This window comes from Corythoichthys intestinalis, chromosome 21, assembly GCF_030265065.1.
Source record: "Corythoichthys intestinalis isolate RoL2023-P3 chromosome 21, ASM3026506v1, whole genome shotgun sequence".
NCBI lineage: Eukaryota > Metazoa > Chordata > Actinopteri > Syngnathiformes > Syngnathidae > Corythoichthys > Corythoichthys intestinalis.
In genome coordinates, this window is record NC_080415.1 from 10,918,376 (window position 1) to 10,932,410 (window position 14,035).

Genomic DNA, 14,035 nt, shown 5'->3' on the forward strand with positions numbered 1-14,035 from the left:
CAGTACTTGAGAAAGTCCGTGCAAACTGTTTGAAAGTTGAACCGGGAGAAAACCACTCCATTGATGAGCAGATGATCCCCTTCAAAGGAAAATTGGAATGAAACAATATATCAAGAACAAGCTGAAAAAATGGGGAATCAAGGCCTTTACTCGTGCAGGTGTCACTGGACTAGTCTATGACTTTGAAGTATACACTGGAAAAGGGACCATACCCAATGAGCGTGGACTTGGTGTTGCAGGTGAAGTTGTGCTTCGTCTCATATCAGATGTTCCGAAAGGACTAAATTACAAGTGCTTCTTCGACAACTGGTTCACTTCACCTGAACTCATTGTGGAACTGAAGAAAATGGGAATTCTATCACTTGCTGCCATCAATCGAAACCGTCTATGTGGATGTATCCTCAAAAGTGACAAGGAACTTTCAAAGGCTGGGCGTGGTGCATATGAAGTGAAATATGAAATGAGAACTGGGATGGCAATCGTGAAGTGGTATGATAACAAGGCAGTGTTACTGGCATCATCCTTCATTGGCCCTGATCCTGTTGGTAGGTGCAGAAGGTGGACAAAAGGCAAGGCAAGGCAAGGCAAATTTATTTATATAGCACAATTCAACACGAGGCAATTCAAAGTGCTTTACATCACATAAGATCATAAAAATCACATTTAAATCAATACAACGTAAAAACCAAGACAAATGATCGCACTTAATCACAGAATTAAAATAAATAAATACAAATAAAACAAAAATAAAAAATAAAACAAAAACTACTACTCCTAATAATAATTGAAATCAGCAATGGAGATAAGCACAAGAGGAATAGAAAGCAGGTAGATTGAAATATATAGCCAGTTATGGATATGCAGTGCTAAACAAAAGCGTTTTTAGCCCTGATTTAAAAGAGCTAACAGTTTGAGCATACTTCAGAGTTTCGGGTAACTTGTTCCAGAGGTGAGGAGCATAATAACTAAATGCTGCCTCACCCTGCTTGGTTCTTGTTCTTGGAACATGCAGAAGACCGGTTCCAGACGACCTTAGGGGTCTGGATGTCTCATAGGAATCTAACAAGTCAAGCATGTATTTTGGTCCAAGGCCATTAAGTGTTTTGTAGACGAGCAGTAGTATTTTATAGTCTATCCTTTGACTCACTGGAAGCCAGTGTAGCGATTTCAAAACCGGTGTAATGTGGTCCAGCTTCCTTGTATTTGTGAGGACTCTGGCGGCAGCATTCTGTACTAGCTGCAGCTTCCTGACTGATTTTTTATCAAGACCTGTAAATATACCGTTGCAATAGGCCAATCTGCTCAAAATGAATGCATGCATAAGTTTTTCCATGTCTTGTTGTGTCAGAAGCCCCTTAATTCTGGTTATATTTTTTAGGTGGTAATAAGCAGATTTAGTGACGGACTTTAGGTGGCTATCAAATTTTAGGTCTGAGTCAATAAATACGCCCAGGTTTCTGACTTGATTTGTAGCTGTAAGTGACATTGTGCTAAGTTGGCTGCTTATCTTTGACCTTTCCTTTTTTGGCCCAAAAATGATCACCTCTGTCTTCTCCACATTTAACTGGAGAAAATTCTGGCACATCCATTCAATGATTTGATGAATGCATTTACTCAGGGAGACTAAGGGACTATAATCATGTGGGGACACAGAAATGTACAGTTGTGTGTCATCTGCATAGGCGTGATAGGAGATGTCATACTGTTCCATTATCTGAGCTAATGGAAGCATATAGATGTTAAAGATGAAGAATATGTGCAAAAGAGAAGAAGGAATATGTAGAAGTGGACAGACCCCACAATGTCAAGGTGTACAATAACAACATAGGAGGAGTTGACTTGGCAGACATGTTTGCTGCACTCTACCGCATTGAACTCCGCCCACATCGTTGGTATCTGCGCATCCTGTACAATTTGATTGACCTATTACTGGTCAATGGCTGGCTCCTCTACCACCGTCATCTCACCCAGAAACAGAAGAAGTATGTTCCGCTTCTTGACTTCTGCGCTCAAGTTGCAGATGCCCTCATCAAGGTTGGCAAACAGGCTAACTTGAACAGTCGGAAAAGAGGATGACCGTCATCTGAAGAGGTTCCAGAACGCAGTCAAGCTGCCACATCTTCACCTCCAGGTCAGAGGATCATTTGCGCCATCAGTTGAGGTCAGACTAGACCGATTCGATCATTTTCCCATTCATACTGATAAACGTGGATGATGCAGGGTGTGCAAGAATGGCTACACACAAATGGCCTGTCTGAAGTGTAAAGCACTTTACAAAGGACAAAAATTGTTTCTTGGACTACCACACGAAGAAGTGACCTTCAGACCTGGCCTTCTCAATTAGGATTTCAGACGTCAATATAATATTATTGGTTTTATATCTCAATATTGTTTGATGTAGGGGATGAAAAGTAATTGTTATTGTTCGTAATCTGTACCAAGTTGTTTTTGTTTTTATTCTTCCACTGTAAAATACTTTGAAACATTGTTTTGAAATGTTCTATGCAAATAAAGTTAGTTTTCATGCCATATTAAGTTTTCGGCGTTAATTTACCACACTAGGACAATGTTGTAAACCTGCAACATCTCATAATACATTAAATATGAAGTTTTTGCTAAAAAAAAAAAATCTGAATTGTATACTACTTCCCCTATATCACAATTTTCCCCAAATATCAGATTTTTCCTGTAACAAAAACTTAATTTGAGCCTCAGAGGGCTTAAAAAAAAAAAAAAAAACATTGTTGCTCGTTTAATGTTCACAAAAAGGCACTTGGACACTCCACAGAAGTTTTGGCTAAATATTTTGTGGACTGATGAAACCAAAGTTGGATTGTTTGGGAGTAACACGCAACGTCATGTGTGGAGGAAAACGGAACAGCTCACCAACATCAACACCTCATTTGGGGTTTTGCTGCCTCATGGCCTGGGCAACTTGCAATCATTAATGGAAAAATTAATTCAAAAGTTTATCAGGCTGTTTTGCAGGAAAACCTGAGGCCGTCTGTCAGACAGCTGTATCTAATAAGAGGATAGATGCTGCAACAAGACAATGATCCAAAACACAGAAGTAAATCAACTTCAGAATGGTTTCAGAAGAACAAAATACACGTTCTGGAGTGGCCAAGTCAAACACCAGACTTGAACCCCAATCAGATGCTGTGGCATGACCTAAAGACAGCGATTCATGCCAGACATCCCAGGAATCTGACTGAACTACAGCAGTTTTGCTAAGAAGAATGGGCCGAGATTAGTCCTGATCGATGTGCCAGACTGATCTGCAGCTATTGAATGTGATGGTTCTTTTACTCATTTTTCCCCCTTCTGTCACTGATTGCATACTATCCTCATTAAAATATGAAAACCTATAAATGTTTGGGTGGTTTCAGTTAAAGCAGAGAGTTTTTTTCATCTGTGTGATTTTGACAAAGATCAGATCACATTTGATGGTGATTTTTTGCAGAAATGTGAGAAATTCCAAAAGGTTAAGATACTTCTTCATGCCACCGTACATAGAGCATGTGTTGCATTCATTTTCAGGCTTATATAAGGCTAGTGCAGTATGGCTCTTTTAACATTTTGGGTTGCCGACCCCTGAGTCTTAAGCCCAAAGACACTAATACCTGCCGTCTGTCATTGAGCCCACTATAATGAAAGGAAACTAAAGAGGAAACAATTCAGCATCTTGTATATAGATAACGGTCAGAAAAAGTAAATTGGATTAGCAGCTCTGTTATTCCATCCAACTATTGATCTGTGGCCATAATATATATCTGCGGAGCAGCTGTAGTTTCCAAAGTGAGATTGATTTGTGAAAATTAGAAAAGACACATCGAGGTACTTTCTTTCTTGCATCCTGTCAACTTTTTTTAAAGTTTTTTGCAGCTTGTCTTTTTTTTGTGTGTGTGTGAGGGGGGGCTTTTTCCTGTTTATGGGTCACTTCCTTTTTGGGGTATCTCTGTGTCCCTTACTCTACATTTTGGATCATTTCCCTTTGATTTTAAGGAATATCCGTGCCAAGTTTAAATGTTACAATTATTGTTTGGCATATGCTTGAAAGAAAACAGCATAGAGATCAAAATATCATGCAACAAATAGCATTATCATTACTGGCCTCACAACACATCTGACAGGCAGCCGCTATCCCAAAATGGCTATAGTTAAATGATCTGAGCATAGGCAGATTACCATGTTAATGAAGTCTTTTGATCATACACTGACAGCATCTGTCAAGACTGGCCTTAAAGCAGGGATGGTCAAAGTAAATATAGCCCATCATTTACATTACCAAGAGTCCAATTGCCTTTCATTCATTGATTCAGAACACAGCAGCAGAAAACAAGAAATGATGAATATATTCATCTGGAGACGGAAATAAGATACAGTATTTGAGCGCTGCTGGACCTCGACAATGACGAGTGCAACTTCATTACGGTATAGGATATTATAAAGCTGAGAGAGTATTGCTTGTGAATGCCCTTCCATCATCCTCATCATTAAAGCCACCATACTGAGAGCACACTGCATTAATTCATGTGCTGATGGTGGCCATATTTCCAAGAATAGCTTCACTAGCTTCACCTTTTAAGCATTCAATCTTTTGCAAAAGTAGAAGTACATTAAGAACGGAACTCTATTTTCCTCAAGCAATATCTGTTCCTTGTTGGAATTTCGCTAACTATAATATGCATGTCGGTGACACCATTTTTTTTTTTATCAAACAGGTTGTTACACATTGTGACTTCCATTCTCCGTTTCAAATAGCTGAACAGGACAGGTTTAACTGAAAGAAAAAAAAAAAAAAAAACAGGTGGTGACACATTCATATGAAATACCACGTATGCCTCACCTGCCATCTCACTAATGGAAAGCAGTGTGTCCAAAAGGAAATGATAATGTCCATATGTTCCCTTATTTATTGCTTGAAAAACACATAACATGAAGGCCATGCTACATGCTCATAATATTCCAGTCACATCACATAAAACGTTACTTTTGCCCGAATAAAATGCAGCAAGTTGGGGTTGAAAGTATGTAGAAAACATTTAATATACAGATCCACTACTTGGTCATGATTTTTTAAAAGACGTTAATTGACATATTTACAGCAATGGTGGCAAAAATACTGCCCATCAGAGGGTCCAATCAAACCTACAGCGTTTTTTTTTTTTTTTTTTTTTTTGCCTGTCAAGCACATTTTAGTTCATTCTTAGTTAATAAAGTCAGTTAATAAATCTATGGGGAATATAATGTATTCATTTTTATTTCATATTTAAGATACATTTATTCTAAATAGCTATAGATTATGTATGCAGAAGCACCAATAGCGGATGCAGGTCTTTCAATAAGGGGAAGCTCAAAGTGTGTCCGCCTGTGAGTGCTTTATGACGGTGGAGGGGCTCAGCAGTTGCTAGGTAGGGAAAGAAACTAGAATGCCAAAAGTCAAGTCTCCAAACACAAGCAGCTATAACTAAAGCTGCTTGTAGAGTATAACTGCATTATTTTTCCAGTAGTGAGTAATCTAATTACTTTTTCCATCTTTGCAACGCTGTTACCGTTACTGAGGATGTGAAGGGGGGTTATTACAATTTGGTTGAATGAAGCGCAAGTTGTTTGGTTGTGGTAAACATCTGCCTGCCTGCCTGCCTGCCCTTGAGTGCAGAGCAGGAGGAGGGAAAGATGATTGGCCCTGTGGCTCGGAGTGTTAGCATAGCAGTCGAGCTCTCTTTAGCATTATCATTTAGCGTGGTGAGCGTCATCTTAAACTCTCAGGCAACTTATATTTACATACAGTTCGTGGCGTCCAGGTAAGTACAAATGAAAATAATGTACTGAAGGCAAGGCAAATTTATTTATGTAGCACAATTCAACACAAGGCAATTCAAAGTGCTTTACATCACATGAAGATCATAAAAATCAAAATAGGAAATAAAATTATACAGAAAAATTGCATTTAGTCACAAAATAGAATAAAAATAAAACAAAAACTACTACTACTAATAATAATTGAAATCAGCAATGGAGATAAGCACAAGAGGAATAGAAAGCAAGTACATTGAAATATATAGACAGTTAAGGATATGCAGTGCTAAACAAAAGCGTTTTTAGCCCTGATTTAAAGGAGCTAACAGTTTGAGCATACTTCAGACGTTCAGGTAACTTGTTCCAGAGGTGAGGAGCATAAAAACTAAATGCTGCCTCACCCTGCTTGGTTCTCGTTCTTGGAACATGCAGGAGACCGGTTCTGAAAAGTGCTCATCGACTCGAAACCCTGTGAACAGTAGTCGGACAACAAAATTTGAGAAAATGGATCCATACAGACCATCTGATCTTAGTAATATGGCAGGAATTCCATGGCATGGTTGTAGTAGAGTAGTTGATTTAGGAAGAGCCAGAGGGTTTTTCAGTCCTGCTAATACACTGCCAGGACAAGTATCCGCTGAACCCACTTATGACCCTTTAGCTGGACAAGCTAAAGGGCTTCAGTCTGAAGTTGGAAGACTTGTTGGAGCAAGAGGTGAAAGCTTTTCTTTGTCAGAACCTAAGATAGGTATGTCAAGAGTAGGGATGGGAATCGAAATCCGATTCCAATTCGGAACCGGTTCCGAGTGTTTCGAGGCCTCGACATCACAATGAAAAAGCCTTAACGATCCCTTTAACGATTCCTAAAGACGCGTATTGCGTCGTGACGTGTGTTGTTGTCCAGACGCATCAAACTAGCATGGCGCCAAGAACCACTCGCTCCAAAGTTTGACTACATTTCACCAGGAAAGAGTGTGAAAGTGAAAGGTTACGACGGTTAAGCACGAGCATTGCAGCCATAAACATAACAATGACAGCACGTAGGTTCAAACGCTTGAAAGTGTGTCTTCACTTCACGAGGAAAAATTACAACAAAGCGACTTGCAGTCATTGCAAGGTGGAGATAACTGCATCGGGAGGGAATACGACTGCGCTGTCCCCAATAACAAACAGGTTTGCATCAACGTAAATCAGCGATGATTAGCTGCTAATAACAGTAATAAGAAATGGTTAGCATTTGTTCGCTAGCATTAGCACATCGTTCAAACCACTACACAACTGGATTTAAGTGTCCGATCGCGAGTGGAAACACAATAACAACAACACAAAAGATAATACATACAGGCGTTGCCTCTGTAGATATTAACATTAACAAAGAACGTAGGCTCGTAGAAGTGTTTCCCTCTCTCACTAACTCGCTCACTCATATGGATACGGCATTTCTTCTTTGGGTGTAAGCGCGCTCTTCTTCACGTGAGCGCGTTCTCCTTCGCGTGAGGAAGCGCAAGGGCGCCCCCACTTGAGCGTGTAAGCGCCACAAAAACTAAAAGGCATGCAATTCAATATAATGGTAAAATAATACATGTTGACCCAAACTGCGGCCCGCGGCCCAAATACGGCCCGCCTCCACATTTGGTCCGGCCATTTTGAATTTTTTTTTTTCCTCAATCGTGTTATTTATTTCCTGGCCTTTTCCTTGAAGAATTCAGAGAGGGTTATGTGGTTATTATCTATTTAATTAATAGTGTTTTTATTATTAATTATTATTATTAATATTATTATTATTATTATAAAGAATCCAGAAAGGGTTATATGATTGTGGCTTTCTGAAAAACAATAACTTTTTACATTTATGCACTTCTGCAATCGTCACACTTTTTCTGTTACAAACTGACCCCGGCCCCTCATCAGAGAAGGGAAAAGTTATGTGGCCCTCACAGGAAAAAGTTTGGGGACCCCTGCTTTAACACATATTGCCAAAGGCAGAACAACAACCTATCTGCCAATATATACCAATATTTTTTATTTCTATTAGATGAATGTTTCAGTAAAATGTTACACATTCTTGTGTATTTGTCACTTATTGCCACAGTTAACATTGAGGCTTTGGGCATCTTTTGATCTCGTTGTGAGTTTGTAAGGTGACTTATGATTAAACAAACTCGATGCCAATCAAAATGTTTGTTCTTCTTTTTCCCCAAATTAGAATCGATAAGAGAATCGATAAAGAATCGAATCGTTAAGCAATATCGATAATGGAATCGGAATCGTAAAAATCCTATCAATTCCCATCCCTAGTCAAGAGGCGCAGATGTGTCTAGCACAGAGATTCGAAAAGATCTGGCAGAAGAAGGTCTAACCAGTAAAAATGATTCCCATGCATGTGGGTAAGGAACCACACTGGTCTCAATGTTCAAAGGAATGGGCTTCCAGTCTTTAGTTGCCCCATGGGGAAGAGGAGTTTTACCAGTAGGAAGAGATGCAGTTGGAAGATGGAAGAGGAACAACAGCCAAGTACAGAATTAGGCGTGGTATCCAGTTACCAACAGACAAGTGACCACCGCCAGGCAGTGATCGGCAGAGGGAGAAGCTTTATTGGCCAGGACATTTTCCCTGGCATGATGGTCGGAGTTGAAAGAGCACTTGGACCTGGAATGGAACAAGGATCCCCTTCACCTCTTTTCTCTTTTCCTTTCGAAGTTGTCCAAGCTGGTTCTCATACCTCTGAGCCGACACGATCGCTCGAAGATCTCAGACACAGGAATGATGTCCATTGTTCAAGAGTTGGTGGAAGCCGTGCGTGAGCCACTAAACAAGGCTGGAACAAAAGGAACTTCGATAATGATTGGCTCCAATCATATTCTAATTGACTGCAAGAACAAAGGTGTTTATCAGCACCATGTGACATCTACACCAAATGTTGAATACACGTCAATGCAATTTGGGATGATGAAAGCTCACCGCCAAACCACTGAAGAAGTAATGGCTTTCAATGGCAGTATCCTCTACTTTCCTCGCCAACTGAAAGATGAGGTGGTTCTTTTTATGGTGGCTGGAATATGTGACCCAGGAGCAAAGCAATGAGGAGTCAGAGATGATAGGAGCCGAAGGGCGCTTTTATTAAACAAAGAAAAATAAAAAAGGAGTTGACGAGAGGTGGTGGAACTGCAGATCCCACAACTGAGTCAGGAGGGGAGATGGCTTGGAGTTGCTGCGAAGAAAAGGTATATCAAAAAGTCAAAGGTTGGTTGATTGAGTGGCCTGTACCTTACCATGTGAGGTTAGGTGAAGCTCTGGCGTTGAATGACATGCAGACTGGTCTCTTGTAATGGCAGGCTGTTGATTGTGAAGTGGAGGCAGGTGTGGAGATTGCGGACAGGTGTTAACAGCAGTCAGTGAGGAGGTTGCGAAGATGAGGGTGATTGAGCCATAACAGTTCTCAAAAGTTTGAGGCGAATCGACAATCAAGAAATAAAAATGCGAATAAAGAAGACAAAGATTTACCCGCTTAGCAGCAATCTTTGCATTCCACTCGACAATGTCGTACTCAGGAGGGTGATGAAAATTCTCGGATAGAAGCTGGTAAGGAGAAAACACTACAATCCAGAAAGTGCAATATTTCTTGGCAAACATCAACTGCAGGTGTGGCCAGGCTATTCAACATGTATCAAACAGACAGATAGAGGTCTGTACCTTTGTGTTGATGTGTCTCACAAAGTTTTGCAGAACTACTCAATATCGGATGTCATGAAAATACTTTACCAACAAAGCAAAGAGAAATTTAGAGATGAATGTACCAAGGTACTTGCTGGTAGCATAATCATCACCCGCTACAACCCAGGCGTCAAATCGATTCCAGAAAGGCCCAAGTGGGTGCTGGATTTTGTTCCAACCGATACAATGCACAGAGTTTAACCCTTTAACACCTAAGCCTATTTTGCCCGAATTCATATGCATTTGATGTTCCCTTTATATTTCAAAGAAAAAAAAAATGTTCACAATGGCCAAGTTGGGTCCCTTTTTTTAAGGACACCTTGAACTTCATGCCCAAACTGTTGTTTTCTTCACTGACCAATTATAATCCACATGTTGGACCCAATAAGACAAAAAAATCCCAAAATATTTTTTCAAAATTTGTAATGTTCATGTCCCATTGACAACCAAACATGCTCGACCAACTGTTTTGAAGCTTGATAATATTTATTCAACTTGTTAGGATAAACATTCAATAAAAAAAAATAAGATTGAATAGTTTTATGTTTGACAATTCAACACAAACAGCAAGTATGGTCATAGGCGTTTTTGGCCGTTACACATAGTATGGTCAAAACAGGTTATATGCAGTGCAAAATAGTGAGAAAAAAAATATATATATCATCTAACACAAAAAGGGTTTGGAGGATATCTCTTTGGGAAGTTAGGTATTATACCCATCACCTTATCTAAAGTATATACGTACATGCAATCAAGCTTCTCGAACACTCATCTTTATAAAAATTGAAAAGATTATAGTGAAGAAAAAATATATAAAATAAATAAATAAAATAAATAAAAAATATTGACAAGTAGTTCAGTTCAATTCAAATTTTTCTGGCATACGACCCAAAAGTTGTTTTTTTTGTTTTGTTTTGTTTTTGCACACTCAATAAAGCTTCTGCTTGAACAGGTCACGGAGCTGCGTCACACACAACGTCACACAGCCTACTCTTTCGCCGTTTGCACGCTGCTGTCACTTCTACTCGCCGAGACGCCGACTCATCCCAGAAAACAATGACAAATACGGCTAATCTTCTTCCTTGAGTTAATGAAATAATGCATTAGCTTGCGCTAAGTTTAGTTTTAGATTCATTCTGCACATTTCAAAGTCGCTCGCTCAATCCAACCGGCCGTTGCTTGCTTCGCATGCCTCCTTTTCCTTAGTTGGCGCCTCGTTCGGAAATTTATTAAAAATGTCCACATTCGGTTCATCCTTCTTGACATCACAACGGCTCTTGGGATATGTAGTCTTTTGTGCTGCTTTCGGTTTTGAAAAAAGGACAAGAAATGATGGAAATATGGAGATAGATACATGGACCATGCAGCGTATTAATGCATATTTATGAGTGCAATAAAACTATAAAACTCAAATGACATTATCTCCCGTTTTTCTTGGTCGATTGACTTCAAATAAAAACTGGTGTGGACATCAACTTCCACACTTTCAAATGAGACCAACCAGCGGCACGTGGGTGACGTAATTACAGCGTGATGAAGCTTCAAAAATGACATGCGTAAACGCGTCGCTGCCGACACGTTCGGTATTAAAGGGTTAACCAATGAACTTCCTGCTGAAACAAGCAGTACCTGACAAAGTTTAACTGATTACACATGTAAAAGATCTAATTAGTGAAAAGGTGTCCTCTTCATTGGTTGGAAAACAAACCTGCACCCACTTGGCCCTTTCTGGAATCGGTTTGACACCTGTGCGCTACAATAACCAGGCTTATCGCATCGATGCCATTGAGTGGGATTAATCACCCAAAGTCACCTTCACCCTGATGGATAGCACCAAAGCAACTTTCGAAGAAGAAGAAAATGGCCCAACCTCTTCTTATGAATAAACCAAAGGAGAGGTCCAAGCCAGGTGGAAAGCAAGCCATTCCTTGAGAGAGCTTACTAGTTCCTGAGCTTTCATTCAAGACTGGTATCCCGGAATAATGAGGAAGGATTTCAAAGCAGTGAAGGACCAGCCCATGCACAGTAATTTGAATGGTGACCAGCACACCCATGCAATAAAGCAGCTCCTGAGGAACATATGCAGTAAACCTGAAAGTCAGAAACAAGTCACACAGCTGGGCCTAGGTTTTGGCTCAGAAATCTTCATGATGAAGGTGAGAGCTCTACCAGTTGAGGTTATGTGTGTCCAAACTGCATCATTTACCATTGGTGGTGATGGGTCTTGGTCCAAAGAGGGTGTCAGGCTAGCTTCAATCAACAGTGTCCCCCTGAAAGCGTGGGCCATCTTCTACCCTTGACGCTTTGCAGATCAGGCTAAAGAGTTGATTGTGAGCTTTACTAAGGTGGCGCGGGCCTTTGGCCTGCAAGAGGTTCATCCTTCGTGTCCAGAGCTGAGAGATAGTTGCAGAGAAATGTATTTCAAGAGTATATACCATCACAAGTGACCCTCGTAACTTTGCAACTCGTAGTGTGCTTCCTTGTAGGGAACAGAAGTGATTTCTACAGTGCCATCAAGAAGCTCTGCTGTGTTAGAAGTCTGATTCTACCCCAGGTTATCAATATCAGGACAATTTGCCAGCCACAGAGGTTAAGGAGTGTGGCCCAAAAGATACTCCCGCAAGTGAACACCAAATTAGGTGGGGAACTTTGGACTGTCAACATCCCCCTGAAAAACCTGATGGTTGTGGGAGTTTATGTCCACCATGACACCAGCAAGGCTCACCAGTCAGTCAATGGATTTGTCGCAAGACTAAACAGCCCACTGACTCGCTGGTATTCCAGAGTAACATTTCAAGCACCCAATGAAGAACTTATAAATGGTTTCATAATTTGCCCGTTGGATGGTTAGGGTTTGATTGGGTTTGGGTTTAGGGTTAGGGCACAAGTATCACGAGGTAAACCATCACATGCCACAAAGGATTGTGGTTTATCAAGATGGCATGTCAGATGGCAAGCTTATGATGATTGAGCAGTATAAGATGCCGCAGCTGATCAAATGCTTCGAGAGTTTTCCAAGCTATGAGCCCAAGCTCGTTTTTATTGTAGTCTAGACAAGAATCAGCGCTACCTTTTACTCCTTGGTTGGAAGCTGCTTTGGGGCACCTACACCTGAAACTGTCCTGGATCACACTCTCACCCAGAGAGATTGGGCGGACTTTTACCTCATGGCACATAACATTCGCCAGGGATGTGGACTTCCAACCAACTACATTACGCTTTACAACACAGCCAACCTCACGCCAGACCATCTTCAAAGGATGACCTACAAAATGTGCCAATGTGTATTGGAATTGGCCAGGAACAATTCAGGTTCCGTCACTGTGAAAATATGCACATAACCTCGCATTCCTTTCAAGACAGTACTTGCATGCAGAACCAGCCACCCAGATGGGAGACAGGCTGTTTCCTATAAAGTAATTTTATTTTGATGTTATTGTTTCAGTTAATGGCAAAAAACATGGCAAGTTCAGTTAATGGCAAACAGTTTTCAAAGTTCAAGTGATTAAAAGGTTGTGGATTTTCCCTTTAAAAAAAATATATATATACTAATGTACTGTTTTCCTGCAGAGTGAGCAATATCATCACGGTGTTGCCGTTGACCCTGTAGACATGTAAAAGGGCAATCACCGACCGGAATATGGGAATTGAGGCAGTGTGCTGACAGCTGGGAGCTAGTGGGTGTGGCAGGCAGTGGAGTGAGTAGGCGTGAACTTTTCTCCCCAGATGATCCCAATCGGGCCTGATAATCACCCTGCCAGCCGGATTGTTGGGGAGAAGCGCGGATTGGCAATAAATGCGGCACTGCCAGAGGACACCACAAGAAGGGAGGACTGGCAGTTTCCAGCACGCACGCAACGGTGGAGAACTTTGGCACCACACCGAGCGAGGTGACGAATGCAGGATAGCCCAAACCTATCGAGCGTACTGCTTCCACACTGGTCAGAATTGGGAAAGTTTGACATCACGCTGTGCGAGACGAGGGCAACCAACACAGGTCAGCATGAACACTACTGACCGTTTTTTTAAATGTTTTTAGACACATTTTAGAGAGAAGTCTCTGGCTGCCCACAAGTAGTTCCAGTAGTGCCAGAGCAGCGTCGTCCCCCCGGGGGAACCTGAACACCATACAGTCCAGCCCCGTCCAGAGGCGACTCACTTTTTTTTTTATATATATATATATATATATATATATATGTGTAGCCCATTTCGTTTTGTGTTTTTTAATGAACCAAAAGTTGTGTGAAAGAAAAGAACCCTTCTAGTCTCCATTCGCTGTGTCACAGGGACGTACAAAACCTGCTTGTTGTCAGACACAACAATATAATAATCATGTGTTTTGTTTTTTATTACCAAAAATAGTCACTTGCTCTAAACATTTCTTGAACGACGTATCAATTAAGCTTGTGTATTTTTTTTTTTTTTTTTTTAAATCAAAACAACTAGAGCAAAGACAGGAGAGGCAGGTGATTCAGAGCCTCACTTGCATATTGAAAAATATATGTACACATATTAGGGG

At 40.7% G+C, this 14,035-nt stretch overlaps 1 pseudogene; it reads left to right on the top strand.

The window, feature by feature from the left end:
- The first annotated feature begins 11,498 nt into the window (after positions 1 to 11,498).
- Positions 11,499 to 12,936, top strand: LOC130909910 (piwi-like protein 2; annotated as a pseudogene).
- The last annotated feature ends 1,099 nt before the right edge of the window (positions 12,937 to 14,035 follow it).